Here is a 21966-nt window from a genome sequence, read left to right on the forward strand (position 1 = left end):
TAAAGGAGGCAATACAGAAGGAAATCTGCCCTGGGCGATTGAGCAGGAGAAATGTTACAGTAGAAATCATGTTTGAAATCAGTGCATCTTATTTCTGAGATGTATTGCTGGTATTTTGTGTGATACAATCTCATGTTTCTTTTCATTTTATATGGGATTAAAAAGATATTTTTGATGCCATTGCTTTTATGAATGTATACATTTTGTTTATGTACCTTGCATATACTTCATAGACAGTTTGAATGCATGCATGCTTTAAGCACTGGAGACCCAAGGGAAGATTTCAGCCTCTCTAAACAAATGAGGAACAGGAGACCTGCCTTCCATTTCCCTTCCGGACCTTCAGTTAAATTTTAACCACAGAAGGATGGATAAACTTCCTTATGATCACCGCTATGTCTGTCCACCCTTTAGTTCCACGCTGCTGGGGAGGAGTCAGTGATCCTCTCCCAGAGAGCTTCTCCCTTTACTGGGTGAAGTACAGGCAGTAAAAGGTTTCTGCCCTGGTTCAGCTGTGCCACTTGACCCACTGTGAAATACATTTACAAGATATACATTGAAATATTAATATTTGTCCTGATACTGAATTTGAGGGAGCACTTTTTCAGCAGCTGCTCAGTGGATCTCCTTTGGCAGACTTGAGAGAATCCAATATAAAGCGAGCCAAGCATTTGTACCTTGAAAAACCTCTAAATAGCAGAGACTGAGAGCTACAGGGTGTAATTTGTAGTTCCTTTCTAAGCGATCTTATTCAATTATTCTCAGTTTTCAGTGACTGGGCTCAAATTTTTGTGGCTCAAATTGTTGAAACTCTCCTGAGGCCAAAGGAGTGGCCCTGTAAACGAGCCCATAATTTGCCCTTTTCTTCCTTGTTACCTTGAAGATAATCCATTCTCTGTTGATAGCACGATTGTTTGTGTCTTTTCTTCCCATAGCTGCCTAAAAAACCACCGCATCTCCTGTATTTGGAAAAGCATTTCCAGAGCACAGCCGTCACTGTCCAATATGTTTCTCCTGCTAAATCCTAATGATTAAACTGGAGCCCTATGTGTCAAGCTCCCTTCTGCAACAGCAGCATTTCCATGCCTTGCTCCAGATCAGGCACTCAATGGAAATCCGGTCTGACACAACACACCTCATCGCTTCAGGGAGAAGAGGAGAGATGGGTTTCATCCAGCTGTGATAAAATGTGTCTCCATCAGTAATTTACCAGCTCTGCTCCAGCTAGTGATGCTGCAGTCCTTACACAGCAGTCAAAATGGATAATCAGAGCAACTCACTGGGACCCAGACAGCAGAGAGGTGTGGAATAAAATCACTCGTAGCCTCGTATTTTTAAAGGAGGAATATGTATTTATCTCATATTTATGTACAAGTTTGCTCTAGGCAACTAGATCTGCTGTAAAACAAACATATATATATATATAAATATGTATATAATGAAAGTTTTATTTGCAAACGGAACGTCCCAGCCTGCTGCTGATTCAGACAGGCCACATCCTGTGCTGCTACTGACCACTGAATGGCCTCACAGCTGGTCCAAAGTCATTCTCCTATGGTGGGTTATGACATTTCACATGGATTTCTCTTCCTGTGTTGCACGCATGCTCTGGAAGGAAGAACCCAGCCATGCAGACACAGCGCAGCAGCTTGCAGGCAATGTGCTCACCCATGCCCTGCAGCCAGGGAAAATTCAAGGTGAAATTATCTGCATTTAGCAATGGTTACCAGCAGTTTACAAGATCCCATATTTAGTTAAAACCTTTCTCTTAGAAAAACACCAGGAGGTAAGTTAGCTTAGCATCGTGCTTGGCTGGCAGGTATATGCTGTTTTCCTGGGAGCCCACCGTTGCGATGAGCCCTTGCAGATCTCACAAAGCCTTTACATCCTTTCTATTTTCCATTTTCCACATCTAGTCACAGAGGAGAGCTAAAAAGGCAAAGTCCTTGAGCTGCTCTTGGCTCCAAAAAGGGGTCAATAATCATCCACGTGTGCACAGCATTGCAGGAGGAGGCTGTGCATTACTAATTATCTCTACCTTTTCTAAGCTGGATAGAAGGTAATTGAAACAACTTGCTGGAAGTGTAATAGAGAATACTAAGAATGAGATTGATTTTTTCTCCCTGGTAGCTTTGCAGCCAGTGTTCTGAGTGGGGATGGAAATGCAAATCTGCTGATGTCCTTTGGGCTGCCTGAAGGAAACCAGGTAAAGCATAGTGAATTTTGTTGTAGGTGGAGATGGAAATCCAGAGCTCAGCTGAACTGCCAAATTATTGCAACAGCTGCCTGGGAAACTTGGATGTGATCACAACATTTTGTGTATCTGCTCCCAGCGCTGCTGTGCAGTGGATTTGTGCTCTTGCATCTTACAGCTTCGTTCTTCTATTGCTCCGATCCTTTTCAGAATGCTGCTGCAAGAAAAAAGAAACAGGTTTCAAGTACTGATTGGATTTCTTCATATAAAATGGCTAAATCTCCTCACTGGACAGGTATTGACTTTTGGCTCTGGGTATCGGTAAGCACTGCCCCTCAAGCCTGCAGAGCAGCAGCCACCAGAAGCAGTGAATGTTGGCTTCCACCTGGACAGAGAAAAAGGAGGAATCATAAATCACACAGGACCTCAAGGATCACAAAGCTCCAACCCCCCCACAGCACACAGAGCTGCCAACCTCTACATTTCATACCAGCCCAGGCTGCCCAGGGCCCCACCCAACCTGGCCTTGAACACCTCCAGGGATGGGGCATCCACAGCTTCTCTGGGCAGCTGTTCCAGCACCTCACCACTCTCTTTGGTAAGGGAAGGAAGGAAGGAAGGTCCCAAAGCCACTGCGTTGGTATCAACACAAATATGATGGGAAACTCTGTTTTAAAATGCTCACCTGCTGTAAGAGCATCCTTCAGTTTCACTGTTTGGTGTTTCCTCTGATATCCTCATGCACAAGCTGTGCTGCTCCCAAATATCATTGTCATGTATTTGCTACCCAGATTCCAAAAGGCCTCATGATTGAACTCACTTCATCTCAGTGGAGAAGTGATGCTCAGCAGTGTCCCCACTTGCTGTGCCCACATGGGATTTGCCATATGCTCAGGCCCAGGGCTGGGCTTGCTTCTTGAAACCCTTGGGAAAATAAATAGTGCAGCCCATTAGGGTAAAATAAGAAGTTAAAAACACTTAGAAAGCATACAGATGTTTGTCATTTTTCTTTAACCCTCAGGGTCAAAAGGTAGAATTATTATTATGACAACTAGCAGCCCAGGCTGCCCAGAGCCACATCCAGCCTGGCCTTGAATGCCTGCAGGGATGGGGCATCCACAGCCTCCTTGGGCAACCTGTGAACAGTGCGTCACCACCCTCTGGCTGAAAAACTTCCTCCTAATATCCAACCTGAACCTCCCCTGTCTCAGTTTAAAACCATCATAATTCCACCTATTTGAGCGCCTGGATAAAAGCAGCCATTCAAATGAATACACCATTTCTTGCAAACATTTCCTCGTGAGCAAATTGCTGACTCGCACCACTCGATCTACCAAAGGGCTCATTAAAACCAGCGCCTTCCTGGTGCTGTGCCCATTTGCACAGCTGAAATCGCTGCTTCCCACTCAACGTGGTGCCAAAGGGACGTTGATTATGAGACCACGTTGTGCAGGAGACACGGACATTCACTGATGTTTCTATTCTGATTTCCCCAGCCCTGCCTTGCAGCTGATGGTGGGGAGTGCTGAAATGAAGGTGGGTCGTTGGTTTGGGTGCTGGGGTCCCTCGGTCCCGCTGACAGCGCCCTCCGCCAGGTGAGCGGAGCGGATCGGAGCGGCCGATGCGGGCAGCATCCGCCAGGCGGCTCCGCTGAGAGGAGGAGGAGGAGGAGGAGGAGGAGGCGGCGGAGCGAAATTTCCTGCCTGGCCGCCGCCTCTGCCCAGCGCCGGAGACCGGCAGGGCGTCCCGCGGTCCGGCGCCCGGGGCCCGGCAGCCCCGGCGGGAGGGCTGAGAGCCGGCAGGAGCATCGGTGGTAAGTGGGGAGTGGGCTGCGACCGTGGGAGTAGGTGGGCGTCGCGGGGAGCCGGGTGGGAGCGGGGCGGGGCTCCCATAGCGGCCGTACGGAGCCCCCATAGCGCGGTGGTCGCGGTTGGGATGCGGCTCGGAGCGCAGCGCTCCGTCCGTGCCGGTAGCGGCCCTTGGGCTGCTCGGTGGGTTCTGAGCCGCCGCGAACTTCGTGTTTTACGTGGGGCTGATGGCAGAAAATAACACGGGGCTTCGGTGGGAACGGGCCCTTGGTGGGAACTCCACACCCCGCTTGCGGGTTTTGCTTAAAATTGGGAGAAAATAATGCCCGAGCGCTCATCAGCAAGGATAACTTCGGTGAGATGTGCTGCTGGTCTGACAGACAGAGCTGTGATAGCACGGGGAGCTGATGGCTCTGAGTGTGTGCTCTCCTCCCGTGATAGCGGTTGGTAACGGGGTGATGCTGAAAGCGATGGCCCGGCTGCGTTCCCAGGTGCTGGAAGCGGAGATAAAGGCTGAGGATTGAGAAATGCTCTATGGTGGGAAGTGCTGTTATTTGCATGGGCATGATGAGCTTGGGGGAACGTAAACATGAATGCGGAGGTGAAGTTGGATGGAAATGAGTGATGTTCAGCTGGAAGCTCACGGTGTCATCTTGGATAGATCTCCATGGGGGTCACTGGGAGCTCCATTTGCATCACTATGGCCTCGGGGTCACTGTTCCTGCTGGGGCTGACCTGGGGCTCCTGGTGTTGCTGTGGACCATGGCTGTGCTACCTGATTCCTTCCCTTTGCTTTGTCTTTGCCTGTTAATAGAGGAACAGCACAGGTGCTGTGTTCTGTTGCACCGGCCATCTGTGCTGGCTGCGCTCTGGGTAACAGATGCTGTATCAGTAAATGCATGCAGTGTGTTTTACCAAGTTAAGAAATAGGCGCTGGATTCCTTGTTTAAAAGCTTCCTAGACACCTTTAACAGATCCATAGATCTCTGTATACCTCAATCAGCACATCTGTGATGTTTAGGCTGTTGTAATCTATCCCGAGCCTGTGAAGCACAGCTGTTATTTTAGCACATTTGGGTCTGCATCTCACTTTCTTTTCCCCATTTCTATATGATACCTTTATGTGCTTTAAGGGAGAAGGGGGGCTGGGAGAGGTTGTGTTTTCTCACCATCTTTCTTACAGGGTGGTCTGAGCATCATTACAGTGAGAGCTGTGCTCATTAAGCCATTGCTGTTGATTGCAAGACACCTGCCTCGCCTTCCTCCTTTGAGTTGCTCTGCAGGGCAGCTGTTGAACTCCTTGAAGTGTGGGAGGGTTATGGCTGTATCCCCTTTGAATGTTCCTGATGTTTTGTAAACCTTATTCCTCATGTGAAGCTCTGTTTCCAAAATAATCTTCAGGGTGGGTTTAACATCAGCTGGAAGTTGTGTGGGGGATGTATCTTCCATCATTACTGCTGGGCCTGGAGAGGAGGCTGTGCCGTGTCCTGTTATGTGTTATTAATAAAGTCAAACTGCACAGGGCCCTTGGGAGCTCTGTCAGGGTTACAAGAGCGATGCGCTCAGAGCGGATGGGGAGATGGGAAAGAAATCAGTGCTTGTTTAGAACAGAAGGTGGGTGTTGTGCTGAGTTCAGGGCTGACCGCATGGCCTGGCCCTGCTCTGGATGCTGGGCTGTGTGTCAGGGAAGCACCTGCTTGCAAGTTGCTGCCTGAGCAGCGTGTGGGGGTCTGCAGCAGATCCAGCCCCCAGCATCGCCGCTGCTTTTGGCACCTGGTTTTATTTTACTGCTCTCTGGACACAGTATAAAGGAAAACTAATCAGAAACATGACGTGGTGCCCCACAATTGAACGTGTCACAAATTAAACCGATGCATTATTAAAGAGTTCTAATGGCCTGTTCTGCGTGGAGCTGAGTTTCTGAGCGTCTGCCTGCGATGCTCGCTGTGTGGGCTCGGTGTGGTCCCAGGGAGTGATTCAGATGTGGCTGTGGCTGATGTGATGCAGCAGAATTCCAGCGCAAGGAGAAGTGGCTGTGACCACCCGGCTGCTGCCTGCAGGCTCCCTGCAGCGCTGCTCACAGCACTCTTGCATTGCCCTGCAAACACTCCATCTGCGTGTAGTCTTTGTCCTCTCCAATAACTATTTTATCCTGGTCTCAAATCCTGGGAGGGTTACTATTATTTTTAAAGTGGCCTGTACTTATTCCAAACTCTTTGCTAAGCTGTAGGTATTGTTTAAATAAATGCATACAACAGATTGGAAGAATAGTGTGAGTCAGAGCTGCAGTGAGATGCTGCTGTGGCAGAGATTAGGAGAGAACCTGCATCAGCAGTTTACTAAAGCATTTGTCCAGGATTTGTTTTCTAAGTGTGGGGTGTATTTTTAAGATACATGACCAATATTGTGCTTTCTACTTCCATTTACTTTGTGCAGGTGTAATATTTCCATTAATGAATCCTTTTGGCTGCCAGAACGTGTTGTGTTGATATCCACAGAGGATGGGTGCCTTCAGGGACTGGAAGAATGAGTGGGAGATTGCCTTGCTGATAGGAGAAGGGGATACCTTTGGACTGTGATTGGATTTGCAGTGTGCTGAGGTTTTGCTTTCACAGTGAGCCACCAACTGATTACCTACAGCGAGAGAGCTCTGTGCGCAGGGCCTGATTTGGGGCTGGTTTGATGTGCTTTGTACCAGAGAAGCAAAGCCCTGTGTGCTATTAGGGGATGCAGCAGTGCCCTAAAAATGCCCTTTTGCCTTTTGTCTGTTGTTGGCTCACTGCTGAAGCAGCGAAGTGAAAGGGTCTGGGCACCGACATAAGGCTTGGAGTGCAGCAGTCACAGATCTGGTATCAGTGGTGACTTCTGGCAAAGGGACAAAACAAAACTGGAAGTAAATCTGTTGGGGTAGGTTACTGCTTCAGGTGGAAGTTTATTGTCACAGGGAAGTGTGGCATGACTCAGCCGTGGACTTGGCTGTCCCCTTTATGCCAGCAGCAACAAACATTCAGTCCTTGAAACTGATAGGACAAGGGAGAATGGTTTCAAATGAAAAGAGGGGAGATTCAGACCTGGTGTAAGGAATAAAGTTGTTTGTAATAATGGCAGTGAGGCACCAAGAGATTCCCAAGGTCAGGGAATGAGCTCTGAGCACCTGATGGAGCTGTGGGTGTCCCCACTCACTGCAGGGAGTGGGACCTGATGGCTTTCAGAGGTCCCTTCCAACTCAAACTTTTTTGATTCATATTACAATAGATTTTCTTCTTTGAGTGCTGAGTAATGATTATCGGTAAGAGGAGAAATTATCAGTAAGAGGAGCAGGGAAAGGCATAAAACAAAGCTGCAAATCAGCTGGAGGCAGGGTGAGATGCAAAATTCACCTGGGAATTAAGAGGTTTCCTCCTGGATTTCCTTGCTGTACGAGTCATTGGAACATAATTCAGAAAGGAACCTACAACTACACTATCACGATAATCTCATTCTTTCAATACAAATGAGTTTTAATTGTTGTGGTTCTTGAGGTTTCCATACGTGGGCTTAGCAGAGGGCTGTAGTTATTCAGCTTCAGTGCTGCCCTCACTCATTCATGGGTACATTTTAAATTGCTTCTTGGAGGGGCCGTTTCCCTTTTCAACCAACTTTCTCTAGTTGTTCTGTGCTGCAGTTGCTGCTGGCACTGCAGCTCTGCTCCCATGAGCTTTGGATTTCAGCAGGCAGTGAGCACTGCATGTTCATGGCACTGAGCATCCAGGTATCTTGCACACTTCTCAAGTTCTGTAGGTTAGATCTGCATTCCATGAACGTATACATGAGGTTGCTTAAATATTTGATCATTCAACAGCATTAATGCATCTGCTGTGATACGTTCTGCTCACTTGGTACAGTTGGGCAAAGTTTGCTGCTGGAAGCTGGATGGTGGCAAAACAGCAGAAGGAAAGCCTTTGTATAACCAAGTTAAAATGATATATGCTTTCCCTGCTAAGTACTGGGATTAGTGTAAATGGACCCTCATTAGTGTTTTGTTTGCAGTTGTCAAAAGCTCATTAATTTCAGGTTAAACTTCTTTGCTCACTGTCCCCAATTGCTTTTCAGTCACAACCTACTGCCTGGTCCCAAACAGAAGCCTAAGCTGCTCACAGCTCCTCCCAGCCCCCATGTTGATGCTGGGGGGGATTGATCCTGGGAATGCAGCTCCAGGCACTCAGATTCTGTGCTTGCTTCTTTCTGAACGCTTTGCTACTCATTCCAGCTTCACCTCCCAGTCTCTTTCACACCTGCAGGAGTGAGCTCCTTTCCTCATGTACTCTGTGCTGTTCAGGTGGTGTTTTCCTGGCTGTCCCCCCTTGTTGGTGGTGGGGAGACCTCCTGGTCCTCCTAGAGCAGAGGTGGGGGGCTCAAGAGGAGCAGTGCAGGGATGCTGCATGGTGCTGCCCGTGTTCTCAGGCTCTCAGCAGGTTTTTTGAGAATGGTTTTGCTCGGAGCACTCGTATTTAAATGGGACTTAAAGCAGCTGGTTACGAAATACTGAAAGCAGAGAGAAGATTCTATTAGGAAATTCCCTCTGGTGGGAGGGCTGTAGTTTTTTTATAGTGGGAATTATTCTGCTTGCAAAATGAGATAAAAGGCACACGGCACTGGATCTTCCAGCAGTAGCTGAGCAAGAGAAAACTCTGCTTTTTCATCTAATCGTAGAAGAATGGCATAGGTTGGAAAGGACCTTACAGCCTCTCTGTCCCCCTCCCCCGGCTCAGGCTGCCCAGGGCCCAGTCATGGCCATGGATCCCCAGGGATGGGACAGCACAGCTCTGGCTGTTAGGCTTTCTTTTGCCTTCCTCTGATGATCTTTGAGGTCCTTTTCTATGATTCTGTGGTATGGCTCACGGGTAAGCAAGGAATTTGGTGGATCTCCACTTATTCATTCAGCCTGCTGCTGAATGGGGCTCTCCCATACTGATCCCAAGTCAGTGAGTCACAGGTGTGATAGCTGTTTCCCCTACAATACAGGCAGCCAGCCCACAAGTGAGAAGCTGTGCCTTGTTGCCCCCCCTGGGCTTGCAAGTTGAGAGAGCCCAGCTCTGGCCCAGCTCTGTTTGGCTTGTGTTTGTGTTTTATGCATGCAGAGCTCCTGCTTTCCTTACAAGAAGCATGAGTTGCATTGGTTGTGTTCTGAGGGTGCTGCTTTTGCCACGATCAGGATGGAAATGTGGTTGGAGAAAGGTTCTCACTCCTATATCTGTGTGCTCCTGCTAAAGCATTCATCAGAATTCAACACTCTGCTCGTTACTGCGCTTTCCCAAGATTAATTTCATGTATTCATGTGTTTTCAAAGGCAAATTGTTTGTGAACGCTGCAAAAATAAAGCCTCCAGGAATGTAGTTCTGTTGCTATTTTAGTACTACTGGAATTTTAAGAGCTTGTATTTCCCAGTGTATAAACTTTGGTATGTGCACCACCCAGCATTGTACCCATCACCCAACAAGCTGGGCCTTCCTGGTTAGCATTTGACATTGAAAGACCTGAATCCAGAAACCACCTTGCAAATGTAAATGTATCCTTACGGTATGTAAGAATTGATGTGGAAAAAGTTCCCTGCTGGTGCTTTGCTTTGGGGCTCTCTATGGCTGCAATGGTTGCGATTGCAGGTTTTGAGAGCGAAGAAAGCTGAATTGTTCCAAGAACTGTTGTGTTTATTTGGGTTGGTTAAAGCAGATGTGATGGAAGCACATCTGTCGTCGTGCTCAGCCCTGATCACAGGACCACAAAACCCTGTTGTTCATGCAGAGCCTGACACTGGGGCTATTCAGGGCACCATGCAGGGGGCTGGCAGCAGGCTGTGCACATAGAGCCTGGGATCTTCCTCTGGGTCAGAAACAACAAAGCAGGAGGAAAATGGCCATGTGTGGCAGCACTTTGCTTCATCCTGCTGCAGCCAGGCAGCAGGGCAGGGATGTGCTTAGTTAAATAGACTTGAGGAAGGGCCTCAAGTCTATTTAACTATGGCTAAACAAAGTGATTGGGCAAGGATGTTTTTTGTGGCAGTGATTCCCCAGAGCTGCTGGACCCCAAACGAGAGATTTCTCTGCACTGAATCCCCACAGCCCCTTTTGCTTCTGCATTGCCTGGTAGCTGCAGTTGGTTTTGGTCTGCTTGTTTTCCAAGGTGTGCCAGCAGGTATGGGAGAGGTTTGTGTTGTTGTGTCTTCCCGCAGTAGTAATGGACATGTGAGACATTGCCTGCTTATAAAGTTTATTGAGTGCCAGAATCATTTGTGTTCTTTGTTTCCAAGCACACGGAGTCAGGACAATGGGGGGGGATATTGGTGTTGGCCCTCTGGGACTTCAGCACTGCATTTTATTTTGGAAAGAGCTTTTACTATTTCTGACCCGATATCCTGAGCAGGAAAGGAAAATTCCAGACGAGAGCTTAGTTCTGAACGTGGATCAAAGCAACTAATGCTGATTTAATGTCCTGTCAGAAGGTAAAACAGAAAGTGAGAAGGGAAAATAAGCTCTGCAAATAAATGGCATTACAGGAGTATGGCATTAGATGATAAACCTCGTTCAGAGTGTCCTGATAAGAGCAGATAAGATAAAGCTTTTCATAACCAGTTTCAAGTCTTTCACTTGCCTCTGAATGAATGAGGAGGCTTGATAGTTTTGCATTGCATTGGCACTGCCTTGTGGCCCATTGCATCCAGACTGTTTCTCCTTCCACCCTTGGATAATACTATATGGAATGTGTTGCTTCTTGCTACCTTGCTGTTGGTGTTGCAGCCCTACAAGGTCAGCTCGTGCAGGAGCTTCCTTCAGTTTGGAGTGAAGCACAGTGTGGTAACCAAGGTATGTGTACATAGCTCAAGTGCCAGAAGGACAAGGATGGTTGTCACATAGGAAATGACGACATCCTTTCTCATGGTCGCATGCATAATTTGCCACGTAGCTGAAGCAATCTTGTTGGCAAGCATAGGCTTTGTGTGAGAGCTGCAGAAAGGTCCTGGCCTTGGCAGTAAGTGCAGGAAGAATGAGAGAGAGAAAGGAAACTCGCTGCTGCTGCATTTTGTTAACACTCAGGTGTACTCACTGCTATCAGAAAGGGGACTTGGATGTTTTGTGGAACATCTCCAAAGGACATAAAAAAAACTGTAATGATTAGGGGGGTTTGACTTGCTAATTGTCCTCAGCTTTTGTGCCATCATTTCAGTTTGAAGGCTCTGGGGTGCTGTTCTGAGGGTTATTCTCTTTTCATCCCTATGGTTTGTTTGGGGTAGATGGCTTCTGCCAGTGGTTGGATGTGTTGGTCTGCTGCTTAAGGAGTGAAGGAGATGAGGAGCAGGAGAGCCTGTGTAGAATCTTCTTATCTGTCATTTCTAACCCCCACCCTCCTCGAACAAGGAAAGTTCAGAAGCATCTGATGCATATGATGTATTTACTCATACATTGGTGTGTTGATAGAAGCCTTGGAGAGCCATGCAGTTACAAGGCCTCTTGACTTAAGCGGTCAAACAAAAAACCAGTCCTGTAGACTTCACTCTGAAGAAATGTGTATAGTGTACACAGTGAAAGCTATGGGACTCTGGACAAGTCAAGAGTACCCATCATTGTCCTCAGCCATGAGCAAGTCCCAGAGGTCCCATGTGTGTATTTATTATGTGTTTTGGCTTGGAGCTGTATAACTCCATCCTGTAAAGTTTGCAGAGCAGCGAGGCTCCATATGCAATCTCTTGTTGTTGAAAGGAGGTTTATCTGTTTTCATTTTGCTCTCCCACTGGTAGTTTTTGCTTTGCATCTGGATTTCTACTTGTTTGTCCAAGCTTGAAACATGAACATCTGACCTGCTTCTGGAACTGGTGATAATGCTTAAGGAGGAACGGTGTTTGCTGTTGCTTTTTGGTTAACTCTATGGAAAAAGAACTCAAGTAAATGAATTGTATACCAGTCTTTTGTTTTTCATCACCTGTGTGAAGCAAATAGCAGTTCTGAGCTTCTGCAAGAAGGCCTTGGGATGGCAGCAGCCAAGCAAAAAGGTCAGGTCCCTGTAGGACCTATCCAGCATGTTTAAATAATGCAATCATAGAATGGCCTGGGTTGCAAAGGCCCACAATGCTCATCCAGTTCCAACCCCTTGCTATGTGCAGGGTATCCAACCAGCAGCCCATGCTGCCCAGAGCAGGGGAAACTTTGTATGAATGCAAACACAAAATGCTCCCTGAGGGCAGTGCTTCAGCAGCAGGAGCTCTGCAGACTCTGTGTTGCACTGTTGCACTTATCTGGATTTCAGAGGAGAAGAAAAATAGAAATCCTCATCCCTTGGCTTGTGCTGTCTCACTTGGAATAGTGTTTCTGAGGCACTCCAGTGGAACTAACACGTTCTTTAGACAATATTTAGTGCAATTTGTCAAGTTGGTGAAGTGGAGTCGAATTAAACAGGCGGTGGAAGAGGGAATGGAAGGAAGTAAGTTGTTAACTCCTATCAGTGATCTGGCAGCATTGCTCTGCTTCCAGGAGCAGCAGTGCTTTGGGATGGGTCTCTGTTAGCATGTGGGTTTCTTCTGCTGCCAATACAGTTATTGTACTGTACTCTGCAGCAGTGATTCAGCATCTACCTGAGCACCACTTGCAGGTGACTGCAGGACCTGCGAGTGGAGGCTGTTTGCACAGCTCAGCTGGGGGTTTGCTTCCCGCAGAGGAGTCCGGTCTGTTTGTCTTTGCTTTTGCCTCCAGGAAGCTGTTATGTGAAGGAGTTTTTGGACAGGAAAAGTTATAAACTAAATACAGAAGGCAAACAAAGGCTGAAGTCAATGAATTAAGAATATTCCTGTTCTGTCATTTTGAATGAAATATGTTGTGGTTCTATGAATGTCATCTTTGAGCGTAGGTTTGTGAATAGGTTTCTGCCCATCCCCGACTTCTGATGGATGCCCCTGAGCTGCCACTCACTGTGATGTATAACGTTGTTGTTTCTGGGCTGTGAGTCACATCAGGGAAGTGCTTCCTTCTGGAAGGATCCTGCTTTCGTATCGTCCTTCTTTGTAACCTGGATGGTTTCTTGGTTGGTTTTACAGCACAGAGCAGTGCCAACACAAGCAGTGAAGTGCTGTGGAGTGGTTGCGATGGTTCTCTCTTGTTTTCTGTCCAAACTGAAGCTCGTGTGTGTACCCACACTATGAAGCACTTGGTGGTTTAATAGATCTACAGAGTAAAAATAAATTCAGAAATAAAAATGAGTTGGTGAACCCAGAAAATGAATCGCATCGCCTGAACCCCACTGTGATACCCAGAAGCACTGTACTATTACCCAATACTCTTCAAGCCTCCTTTTTCACATGTGGCCTTGGACATTTGTTTGTCACGCTTTCTGCATTCATTTACATGCTGCATGCTTGTTTTCCCAGTGCTGTGAGCTGGGCTTCCTTTCAGCATAGCTTGGGAAAGCAGATCCCCTGTGACCGTATGCTGCTTAGATGGCTGCATCGCAGCTGGTGGTCACGTCTTAAGGATGCCACGCAAAGGGAAAAGCAGAGGAACTGAGCAATAAGAGTAATAGCCTCATTGGCACGTCAGTGTGGAACACGTGCTGGGGAGCTGTGTGTCTTTAGAAGCAGGGATGGCTGTGCAGGAGCTGCCCCTTCCCTGGCAGTGATCTGAGGTGCTGCCCATCCTGCCCTTGGAGCTGGTGGTGCTTAATAACCCAAACCTATGGCTTCAGTTGGTTGTTTCTTATTGATTGCCATGTTTGAGAGCGTGCTCTTGTTTAGCTTCATTTGGCACTTCTCTGGTTGTCCCGTGGGGATGTTATCATCATCATAGCGATCCATTCTGTTCTCAAACACTAGCGTTATTTCTGGACAAAGCTGTTTTCCAAGACATACATTGCTGCATATTGATGTGGGGCTTAGTCATCAAGCCTTTCCTCCTGTTCATTTCCTAAATAACTGCTTAAAACTCTTCGATAGCAAGTAAATCTTCTGGTCTGTTTAAAAACAGTGTGGAAAATGTCCTGTGTCCTCTGTGTCCTGCGTCCTGTTGTGATCTTCAGCATCCCCATTTTTCCTCCAATTGGAGTAAACCCCAAACTTGCTAAATAGAACCCGAAAATGTTTCCCTCAAACACACACCCCTCGTTAGCTGGTATTTACATAAAACATGCTGACACCAGGTTGGGGAGATTGAGTAGGATGCTTTCTCAGCTGTTGAAATTTGCACACGAGATGGGAGATGTTTTGATTCAGAAGGGTTAGCTGAATATCTCTGCCATTTATTCCCATGTGTCAGAATCAAAGAAGTGTTTCTCCAGGCATTTTGCCCACTTCCTTTTCTTTTTGTTTTGTTTTGTTCTTCTTCATTAGTTTCTAAGGGTTTTTTTTCCCCTTAAGGTTGGGATGTATTTATACTTCTCTCTTAATGGAGGCATTTAATAGCTTAAAGACACAAATATGTGTAAAGTGCCTTTCAGATGGGAATGAAGATAATTATCACTGGCTTTAGATTTCCCTTCCTTTTCAGTGGCATTTATAAATACATTCTTTTATTTATTTAAAGTAGGGGTGAGCCAGAGACCTGTGAGAGTTATGAGATGGGTTCTCCTGCTCCTAAACGCATGGCTGAGAGGCTGGTGCAATTGCAAGAGTTGGGTTTTTATTTGATGGTGGGGCAGTTTACTGAGCACTTGGTTTGATGGATGCTGATGGGTCTCACCTGCCTCACAGGGGGAAATGGATCCTAGCCCGGGAACTGGTAGGGCTTGTGGAGAGGGCTTTAAACTGGATATGAGGTGGGAAGGGGGTAAACCAGACCTGCTAGAAATGAGCCTAGAGGACTGATGATGGGGTTGGGATGAGGCAAGGGGCTCAGCTGAAGTGCATCTACACCAGTGCACTCAACATGGGCAACAAACAGGAGGAGCTGGAGGCTGTTGTGTAGCAGGGAAGCTATGAATTAATTGCCATTACAGAAACATGGTGGGGTTGTTCCCATGACTGGAGTGCTGCATTGGATGGTTTCAGAAAAGATGGGCAAGGAAGGAGGAGCGGTGGTGTGGCTTTATGTTAGAAAGTGTTTTGATGTTATTGAGCTTGTAGCTGGAGTTGATAACATTGAATCCTGATGGGTAGGGATTGGGGGAGGGCCAACAAGGCAGACATCCTGATGTGGGTCTGTTACAGACTACCTAACCAGGATGAAGAGACAGATGAGATGTTCTATGAGCAGCTGGTAGAGGCAGCGTGATCACCAGCCCTTGTTCTCATGGGGGACTTCAACTTCCCTGATATATGCTAGAAATGCAATACAGCACAAAAGAAGCACTTTGGCTGCAGTAACCTCAAGCAACGCTACAGCCTTAGGGCAGAGTGGGTGGAAGGCTGTGTAGGGGAAATGGACCTGGGGTCATTGGTTGAACATGAGCCAGCAGTGTGCCCAGGTGGCCAAGAAGGCCCATGGCATCCTGGCTTGTGTCAGAAATAGTCCTGCCAGCAAGAGCAGGGATGTGATTTAGTGGCGAACATGGATGGTAGGAAGATGGTTGGATCTTGGAGGACTTTTCCAGCCTTCGTGATTCTATGGTTCTGCTTAATGGGTAATGCCTTCCTGCTCTAGGAGTAGCAAATGAGTGTACCATTATGATATCTACTTTGTATCTGCACATTCTTCTACCTTGTGATTTCTAGCATGAGGCCATTGCTGTGATAGCATATTAGCATATGGCTTGTTTGGTTTGTTTTTGAGGTGTACTTAAAGAGCTTTCTCTCAAAGAAGAGAACCCCGTCTTTTAAAATCAGTGCTGAAATGACTTTTTGGAAGTATAAAATAAGATCGTGTCTCTTTTTTTTCCCCTTGTACTGGGAAAAACGTCTTTGTTTTTATTTGCTCCGTGTGGATTCTGATGCTTCTGGCCACTCAGAAAGTAGAGCAAAACCTTTTTTTAGAAACTAGAGCAGAATTTTCATAATAAACCTGATCTCCTACAGATTCAGAGCCTCTTTAGGGGGAAGTGAGGGAAGGAGACTGGAATTAGGGAGGGTTATAAGCAATGCAGTTTCAAGGATCTATATTCTTCAAGAAGTCTCTGTGGATTTGGTGCTGCTGCTTGGATTAGGAGGCCCTTTAATTTGCTTTTAATTAAAGTGATTTTCATTTATTCTGTGCCTTCTTCAAAAGTCCCAACGCACCTCACAAACTTGTGATTATATACAGAAAATGCAAAATGCATATTCATGCGGTGCCGAGGTTCCATGTTGAAGGATGAAAATGAGTTTTACTTTCCTTTTTCCTCTTAGTATTTTTAAAGCCTCAGTTCACCTTTATAGCACAAGCTTTATAGCACTGCTGTCCAAAATGCAAGCATTGACCTTCTGTGAAGTATTTTATCTATAATCATCAATAATAATTTATCTATATCCATATATATATATATATATCCATATATATGTCTTATCTATATATACAAATCATGTATTTAAATGGCTCAATTTTAGTAGCCTCACTAAGTTGGAGGGAAAAAAAGTCATGAAAATACCTTATTTAAAATAAAAATAAAAATGAAATCTGCATCTGATACAGAGAATCCCAAACAAAATGCAGTGAAGCACTATATTAAACTGGGAACTGGCAGAAGCATGAGGCACCTGTGGGATCTTCATGGAAACCAAGAGCTTGTCTTGGGTTTGCTCATTGTGTTTTGGAAGGCTGTGATGGCAGAGATAGTGGGGCTTCTTTTTGTGTTGCTGAGTTCAGGCAGCTCTAAGTGAACATGGTGACATTTCATAGTGGAACTGCAGTTTGCTGGAGGCAGAAGTTTGTGATGCGTTGCTCAATGTGGTTGTACACATTCTCTGACTGTACGAGGACTTTGAGACGCAGTGATTAAAGTGGAAAAATAGCAGAAAGTCAGTAAAAGCGATGTGGATGTCTTTATAATAAAATTGGGTCTTGAAGAAATGAGTCTCCTATGGTAGAAGAATACTGGAGAATGCTGCTGGTTTGTAGAGAGTGGGAAACTTCACTGCTCAAATTAGGGTAAGCAAAATGTCACTTTTAACATTACGCTGTTGTTCGAGGATATTACACCCAAATTGTGAGCAGCATATTTTCATATAAAGCATTTTTTGTTTTCTAAATGAATACAGCAGTGTTCGTCTGCATGGAGGAGTTATTCATGAGCAACTTTCCCAGGATCTGGCAGGCGAGGACAGGGCTGCGCTCAGCACTTTGAGGGGGTTTTTCTCTTTTGCTTAAGCTACACCAGCATTCCGAGCTCCCAAACACTATTTGGTGGGTAGCATTAAGAGTCTGATGCAAGTGCCCATTTGCTGCCTATAGTACAATCCCAGGCACTGCTGGTGGAGGCTGCAGTTGCATGTTGAGGATGGAGTGATCCCAGTGACCAGAGCACTTTGGCTTCCAGGATTTCCCTTCTTAACAGTTGAGTGATTCAATAATTATGGGCTTTTTGTTGTTGTTTGTGTTTTGTCCACCATTATTTCCCAAACCTCTTCTCCATCCATTGGTCATGTTTTCTGGTAGAGCTGGTCAATACAAGCGACTGAAGGTGTGAAGTCTTCTATATGGGAAAGCAGTGACGAAGACAGCATACCTGCTTCCCGAGGGCAGGTTTGAGTCCTGTTCCCCCTCTTTTTTTTATGGGACAGCCAATTTCTGGGGGTTGAGTCTTTTCTTTTAGGCGAGGATTGGCTGATTTCTGAGATGAAACAGCTCACTAAGGTGGGCCTGAGGTTCCTTGGGCTCCTACAAGCATAGGTTAGGCAATAAGAAAGCTGTCAAGTAATGGCAAAAAAAATCCTTCCTTTTTCTTTTTCTTGTGTTTGGTTGACTTGTTTTAACCTTGAGTTAGACATGGGGCTGTATTGCGAAAGGTGGTTGTGGCCGTCTTGTGAAACTGCCGCTCTCTGTTGCATTGTAAACAGATTATAATAAATGACTTCTTTGGGATTGCATTCATCTGAGGCCAAGAAACATGCTGCAGGGTGATTCCTTGTGGCACTTGGGGATGTTGAGGTGATGGACTTCGTGCCAGCTTATGCATTTAGGGCGAAACCATGTGAATTGTGTATTTTAAAGGACTTTGCCTGCCATCTGTATTGCATCTACTATGTTTCATTGTTCCACTGAGGCACAGATGTTAGAGAAAAGACTGAATGGAGTTACGTAAATATGCAGATTGTTGCTCTGTTTGAAATTAGAATGAGCCCTTCTTGCTTTGGCTGCAGGGAGGTCACAGGGCTAGAGGCTGGAATGAAGAGATGAACTGTAACGCCCTCATGTGCTGCTTCAGGATGAAAGGTGTAGACAGAATTCACCCAGAGGGTGGTGATGCACTGGAACAGGTTGCCCAAGGAGGCTGTGGATGCCCCATCCCTGCATTCAAGGCCAGGCTGGATGTGGCTCTGGGCAGCCTGGGCTGCTGGTTGGTGACCCTGCACACAGCAGGGGGTTGGAACTGGATGAGCACTGTGGGCCTTTACAACCCAGGCCATTCTGTGATCCTATGAAATGGCAGTACAGTGCACAGACCAAGAGGTCAGCTTTATCAGCATCCCACAGAGCCAACCTTAATGAGCTGTTTCACCTTGGAAATCATTCTATCTCTGTCTGAGAAAGACTTGGCCACAGAAATCAGCTATTGTCTGACACGGTCAGCTTTTGTGGTCAGTTTTAAAAGCACTTGTATTTTGCTTTCAGGGCTAGCAGTTAATTAATTGATTTCACGTGGGTTGGTGTGCTTAGGGGAAGCCTCTGGGGGGCCAATGCAAACCTATTTTTGGGAGACAGAGGAAGAGGGGGTGGAGAGCCCTGTTACCACATCCAGAAGCGCAGGGAGAGGAAGCAGCACGTTGGGATAGGTGTGCTTGCACAGCTGTCAGCAGACGCCTTGGTTGAGCTGCTTGTGCTCTGACTGCATTGAGATGCAGTGACATTTGTGAGTTTGTCTTTCTTGAGTGCTTGTGGCAAATGGTCCAAATGCTGGCGATTGAGGTCTGCTAAGGTAAATGCTGCTCTTAAAGCATTGCATATTCGTCAAGAAACAGTTCTGCTGGCTTTTTAAGATGAGTTGGATGTTAGTTAACATCCTCCTGATTTTGTATTCTGTATACATCCAAAACATCCTCACAAACATCCTCTGTACATCAAAAACACAGAAGTCATGCACAGCCTGACCTTTGAACGCAGAGCTTTTTCCTGTTTATGTTGGCTGGGACCCTTAGAAAAACTATTTATTCTGTCATGAAGAAAACTACCAAATAAGTTAACATCTGTGGAAGCTCATGGAAGGCAGGTAGTAGAACTTGGTATGCTCTGCATGTTTGGATTAGGCCAGGCCTTCCAGGGGATCATTCAGGCTTTTGTGTGATAGCATCTTCTTATCACTGCAGCCACATGGAATCAGAATGAAATGACTGCTGCCATTCTAGCAGAGAGCAAGTGCTGAAATCACACTTGCACAGCAGCTGTTCCTCACTTAATCTGAACAAACAGGAAAGCAAAGTTCTGTATATGTCACTTTCTGCTGTGTGATAGTCAGCTGTGGGTTTACATGCAGCCTCCCTGTGGGTGACCTGGCTGATGGGGTGAAGTGAAAGCTCAGCAGGTTGGTAGATGGGCTGGCTGGGAGGGCAGGGATGCTGTGCAGGGCATGGAGAGTCTTGGAGAACCTCCTGGTGTTGGCTAATGCTAAGTGTGAGGACACAGAGGAAAGGCTGGAGAAGAGATGGGTGGCTGCAGGGTTGGCCTGAGGTGCCTTCAGGTGCCTATAGGGCAGCAGTGAAAGAAGCCAAGCTTGTCCAGTGCAGGGGCAAGAGAAATTGCAGCTGGTTGTATGGTGGGAGGAAAATCCCATGTGAGAGTGGGTGCAGCGTGGAGCAGGGCTCCTGCCAGGCTTCAGCATCCCTTGGTTGGAATGCCACCAGTGCCTGTCCCACTGAGGTCTGCTATTGCTGATAATTGTGACCACTTCAAGAGAGTGTTTATCATTTATGTGCAGAGTTTGTACTGATGGAGCAGTTCATCTTATCACTGCAGATGTGCGTGCTGTTCTGTGGGAATGCACGGCTTTAAAACGTTTGCTGCATATAGAAATACATGATTTTAAATTAATTTTCATGGATTGGATGTACTGCCGTGCTCCTATTTTAAGCTGTGCTGTCAGCTGGTATACTTCTGGAAATCAAAACCAGTTCTACCAATTCAGAGGAAAGCAAGATTTTGTGTCTATGTAATGATCAAAATATATCCATCTTATAGCAGTCTGGAGGGCAAAATGGGAGCACTGTTTAGCCCCGGAAAGGGGGTCTTCCTGTAATGCAAACCTGATAATTATTTGCTGAAGGCATCGTGGCAGTCTGTAGTTTACAATAATTAAAGAAATGCAGAAGTAAATCTGTGATAGAAAGATAACACGTGAGGATACTGGTCAGTCACCCCCCCCTGTTCTCTGGGAAGAGCTCATCTTGATCAATGCCATTTGACACTATTTGTATTTATAAAATAGTGCTTTTCCAGCCCCCTTTAAACCCAGACCAGTTTGTAAATGAGGTAAGATACATATATTGTAGCTAACAGTAATTCTGCTCTGTTTAGGATTTTCTGTATTGAAAGAGAGGTGGTTGGCTTTGGTTAAGCTGGTATGTTTTGCCTTACGTTTCTGAAACCACAAAAGTAGATGTACTGTATTTTGCATATCTGAATGAGGATGCACTAATTAAAAGTCACAGTCTGTTAAAAGTTGTGGATCATTAATGACTTTCTTCGGTTGAAGCAGAAAAGGGTTCCCCTCTGCAGAACAGGAGGAAGCTCTGCAAGCTTCAAGTGTCAGCACGATTTTATGTGGGTTTCAGTATTAATAGAAAGAGGAGATTGGGAAACTACGTGAAGATAGGCAGATAATTATGTTCAGTGCTATGCTGAGCCCTGGGCGCTGTGAGTTGGCCTCCAGATCTGAGCCGAGAGCTGCTGCTTTTTGGGGTCCAGGAGGGCTCAAAGCTTTAGTTCTTCCAGGCTTTCTCCTGAGGGTCAAGTTCTCTGCATCCTGTTTCAGGGTCATAGAGATTGCAGAATGTCTGTGAGCTCTTTTCTACCTGGTCAGATTGGAGGCGGCTGGTTGGGTGTACAGGTCACGTTCTGGGTGTTTTACCAGCTTGCATTGGGCATAATTGGATTCTAAGAAGATCCTTTTGATGTATTTTCCATTGCAGCATTCATAGTTATTGCTGCTTATGCAATAAGGATGAAAAAATCCCATCCCGCTGATCCGTACATTTTGTGTGCCTGTATGTTACTCCTTGAAGTGGGAAGTTCTGCTTTGTTGTTGAAGAATCAAGACGTACTTTCTTTGGAAGACGTTCCCCGCGGGCTCATCTTTCAGCAGCTCAAAGTCACTTGAAAGGAGGCATTGCCTTATCGAGGTAACGCGTGTTGGGAAGTCATTTAGCGAGCAAATTGCCAGATAATTGCACTGGTGGTAATTGCATCTTAAATTGATCTGCTCTTTAGAAAAACGCTGAAAATGAATGGTTCTTCATCTTGATATGAAAATATTGGTTCTGTTTTATTAATTAGCGTACTGTGGAATAGGAATATTATTATTTTTTTTGAAGGAAGATGCTTAACCCGATCTGTTTTTGTTTTTAGTTGATGCCTTCGGTTGGTTCCTGGGAGGAATCAAAGCTCTTTTTGTATCTGTGCTTGTGAGAGAGAGCAAAGTTATGGGAGGTCAATCATTGAAACAGTGAGGATTTGTCATAGAACAGAACTCTTGAGCGTAGCTCAGGATTTTGTGTAGCTCTGTCAGCCCTGCTGTGGTCAGACCTGCATTGCCAGGGACAGCACCACTTTGCTGTTGAATCTGCAATGAGCAGCAGGACTTTTGGATCAGTGACCTGACCAAGGCATGGTGTCCATGAGACCCAGAGAAATGGGGAGTTGGGCTTACTGCTTCATGCATGCTTCTGTG

At 46.1% G+C, this 21966-nt stretch overlaps 1 protein-coding gene across 3 annotated transcripts in view; it reads left to right on the plus strand.

Annotated features, from left to right (window-relative positions):
* Positions 1-3870: 3870 nt before the first annotated feature.
* Positions 3871-21966, plus strand: part of PTPRE (protein tyrosine phosphatase receptor type E) — a 64689-nt gene continuing 46593 nt past the window's right edge. Inside the window, exon 1 of one of the 3 annotated variants that reach the window (XM_015867561.3) lies at positions 3871-4007. The gene's annotated coding sequence lies outside the window, so the exon portion shown is untranslated. Of the gene's footprint in view, positions 4008-4334; positions 4358-20975; positions 21419-21966 lie in introns of those variants that run through there. The other 2 variants (XM_085555375.1, XM_085555374.1) reach the window with 2 other exon arrangements.

This window comes from Coturnix japonica, chromosome 8 (assembly GCF_054131305.1).
Source record: "Coturnix japonica strain WE chromosome 8, WE-NBRP24, whole genome shotgun sequence".
Lineage (NCBI taxonomy): Eukaryota > Metazoa > Chordata > Aves > Galliformes > Phasianidae > Coturnix > Coturnix japonica.